We start from the raw sequence: 4,137 nt of genomic DNA on the forward strand, positions 1-4,137 counted from the left end.
TGGGGGCCAGGAACTTACAAAGGCAAATAATGTCTGGGTAAACATTGGCTGCTGATAGCTCCAGCTGTGGGTGCCAATGATGTCCCCTTGGTCCAGATGTTGGCCTCACCCACCTCCCTCCTGTGGCAGTACATTTGAGGAGAACCTTGTAGGCCTGCGGAGAGCAACACAGAATGCGGGGTGGGGATGGGGCTGGCAGGGCCACCCAGCACAATCCATGCACAGCTAGCCAGCATAGTCCTCCACCTCCAGGGTTGTCCGGACAGCAGGGGTCACTCCTGGGCTGAGAGTGTACCAGGGAAGATGGGGCCACAGCCTCCCCTGTCCAATGACCCAGATTTCCTGGCTGGGAATGAAAACTGAATCCAGAGGTGGAACCAATGCCAGGACCCTACGCTCTCCCAGGATAGAGTGAGCTTCTTGTCCCTGGAGGTTTGTCAGCAGGGTCTGCACCTTCAGAGCTGGCGAGAAGCAGGCTACTCAGGGCATTGGAGAGGGTTGGGACTAGAGCCTTCTCTTGGATTCTTTTTTTTTTTTTTTTGCTAAGCATATATTTCTCTTTAATTAACTATATTTCCTAATAAAGTAGTATGTGTAAAGAAAGTTATTTTCTTCCAAGTAAAAATACCTCATATTTTTTAGTATATTCAAATAATATATAGGCACACACTAAAAATGTTTTTATTTTATGTACAAATGGGCAGATGTTATACTCATAAATTCTATATTCCATAACAATTAAGAACCTGTTTTTAAAAAGAAAGAAAACTCCGCAACAAATTTTAAGACACTAGGATTACTTTGCTTCTACATCAGGGGAGGGGGGAGGGAGCTTGCTCTACCAGGAATCACAAATTAGAACTGAGTATTCTCTAAAGCAGAAATAATATAGTGCCATTTCAAATAAAGATTAGTCAGCTCTCCTCACAAACACTCACAACTACCTGCCAACAACAGGTAAACCAGGTCAAAACAGCTTAGCATAACTAGGCTTCATGGTATTTGGCCATTATGCTCCTTTAGGCTAATAAATCAAAACAGAAAATACTAAAATTAATGATTTTGAGATTGCCATACATTTTGAGATTGTTGTATCCTCCCTTCTATAACATAATAAAGGGAACATTTTACTGCAAAGAAAATTTGATTTTACCTATCACTGGCCATAAATTTTTGTAATTACTTATTAAATAAATGCTGCCTATTGCCATTATCCAAAAGGCATGGCCATTCTGTCCACAATCCACTTGTGCATTTATAAAGAGAATTTTCATGATTTACATAAGCATGTCTATCAATGAAGACATTACAATGAGGTGCAATCTAACATCCATAATCTGATGCTTTGCAGATAGCAATGTAGAACAGTATTTGTAATCACCTTTCACTTCAGTGACCTTATATGAAAATTAATTATTTAGAATTAAATTCTAAGTCTCCAAAGGAGATTTTCAAATGTACACATAGAAATGATTATAGAGTAAGATTTTTAAGAAACATCCTCCATGTCCACATCCTGTTGTAACTGCTGTACCATTTTTTCTTCCAGCTGCTTTCCTTTGCCTGCAAGAGGGGCTCTGATAAGATGGATGTTTTGCTTGACTTCTTTAATGTCCTGAACTTTCTGTAGCTCTTTATTTTTCTTCAATCTGTTCACTATAAATTTAGCTTGGCGTTTCTGTTTGATCTCTTCAACTCTCTTCATTGCATCAATAGTTTTATTCCATAGTTCTTGCTGGTATTGGACAGGTTCATTTCTACGTTTTTCAAATTCAAATGAGTTATCCACTGTAAGCTCTTTGCCAGCTGCTTTCCGGAATGCTTTAGTCCACCTGACCTTGCGAGGATTACGCTTCTTTTTAAAGTTCTTATGACATTTGGATTTACAGAATCTGAATACCTTGCAATCATTGCGGACGAACATCATGCCGTGGCCGGGGTAGATGGGCCCTGAACAGAAATAACACTTCTCCATACGCATGTTGAGGCCGCGTGGGTCCCCACCGACCTTCTCTTGGATTCTTGCCAATTGCCCCACCCCTGATGCTGAAGCCAACAGGGTGCCCAGTCCACCCTCCCCTCCAGAACCAGGAGAGTCTAGAACTTGCTTCTTCAAATCTCCCTTCCCTGAGTGGGTCAATGTCTTGATGGGACCCTCCCCCGCCCCAGGTGCACACCGACACTTCTCCTAATGCATCCTGGCTGGCCGGCTGGGAGCCACAGACGACATGTCACATGAGGGGACATAAGGGGGCTCTCACATTTCCCACGCCTGGGCTCCTGGGCCCCCAGCATTCATGATGGCTGATTTCAACATGAAAGGGCCCCTTGAGAAGGAGAGCCCCCCTCCCTTTTCCCCTCGCCTCTGCTAAGCCCCACTCTACAGCTAAACACTGTCTGAGCCTCCCTCCCTCTGGAGCACCCTCTCACTCACCTGCCAAGCCTTCCCCAGACTGCTGCAGCCTCACCTCGCAGCCTCTGCCACCCAGGATGAGAATCCCAACGTGGGGTGGGGGGCTCAGGGCTCCATACTGCAGAGGAGAAAGGGGGGTCAGTCTGTCCTAAAGGTATAAGCCATTTGGCCAACCATAGGCCAGAATGACTGAATAAATCTTCGTGGGTGCTTTAATGCTCTGAGGACAGGAGGTCTCCCAATCTCAAATCCAAAGACAGGCAGAGCAGTGAAATTTCCCATGAGGCCTTCCAGGCATCTGCCCTAAATTTTCGAAGTGGCATTTTTTTAAACCTTTTATTTTGACCTAATTTTAGATTTACAGAAAAGTTGCCAAAAATAGAACAGATAGCTTCAGTACACCCCTCACCTAGCCTTCCCTAATATTCACATCTTACATAACCCTAGTAAATGATCAAGCCTGAGAACTTATCCTTAGTTCAGTACAATCACCTGAACTTCACATCTTATTGGATGCTGGGTACAGTGGTGCATGTCTGTAATCCCAGCAGCTCAGGAGGCTGAGACAGGAGGATAGGGAATTCGAGGCCTGCCTCAGCAAATTAACAAGGCCCTAAGCAATTTAATGAGACCCAGTCTCAAAATTTAAAAAAAATGAAAATAAAAAAGGGCTGTGGATGTAGCTCAATGGTAAAGCAGTCCTGAGTTAGATCCCCAGTACCTAAAACAAAACAAAACAACTCTTATTGGAATTTCCCGTTTTTCTACTAAGATCTTTTCCTGCTTCCATCACCCCATTCTGGACACCACACTGCATTTAGTTGTTATTTTTCTTTTGTGTCCCTGATCAATTTGTTGCCGCAGTACTGCTGCAGCAAAATAACCAGGGGGTGACGAACAACTTGTGTAGATTGATACAGCAGGAGTGGGAGCCATTTATTGTAGGACAGAAGGGGTATATATACATTCCACACAGATTATCTTAATTAACATAAACTAGATACAGCAGTCAACGAATCACAGTTAATGGCTTGCTGGTACCACCTCACAAACCACTCCCTCTGGCAAAATGCCAGGCGCCATCCTGACTTGTTTACAGACCTTAACATTGGTGACATTCCCTCAGTCTATACTCATCTTTCATGATCTTGACAGCACTGAGGAATAAGTGTTTTGTAGAACTGTGGGTTACCTTGTGTTTTCTCAAGATCAGAGGGAGGCTCTGCAGTTTTGGCAATACCACAGAAATGGTGGTGGTTCCTTCTCAGCTCACCATATCAAGAGGCTCATGTCTCCAACATGTTTGATTACTGGTGGTGATGACCTTGATCACTTAGTTAAGTTGATGTCTAAAGGGTCTATCCACTATAAAGTTACTATATTTTTCTTTTGAATTAATACATATCTTGGGGAAAATACTTTGATATATATGTGCAACTATTCATAACTTTATAATTTAATTTACACATATATCTTTTTTAATTTCTTTGTTTAGTTGTAGATAATTGTTATACCTTTATTTATTTTATGTGGTGCTGAGGATTGCACACAGTGCCTTACACATGCAAGGAAAGTGCTTATCACTGAGTCACCACTCCAGTCTGAAACAAGTATATCTTTATCATACAATATAGTAATTTGACACATATATTGATAATAATGGTGTAATTATCATTTTGCCTCCTCAAATACTTATCATTTCTCATTTTGTTTATCACATTTAT

The 4,137-nt window shown here is 42.2% G+C and overlaps 1 pseudogene; it reads right to left on the reverse strand.

Moving 5' to 3' along the window:
* Positions 1-1,393: 1,393 nt before the first annotated feature.
* Positions 1,394-2,003, reverse strand: LOC143640161 (putative ribosome biogenesis protein RLP24 pseudogene; annotated as a pseudogene).
* Between the last annotated feature and the right edge of the window lie 2,134 nt (positions 2,004-4,137).

Source organism: Callospermophilus lateralis, unplaced genomic scaffold (assembly GCF_048772815.1).
Source record: "Callospermophilus lateralis isolate mCalLat2 unplaced genomic scaffold, mCalLat2.hap1 Scaffold_127, whole genome shotgun sequence".
Taxonomy (NCBI): Eukaryota; Metazoa; Chordata; class Mammalia; order Rodentia; family Sciuridae; genus Callospermophilus; species Callospermophilus lateralis.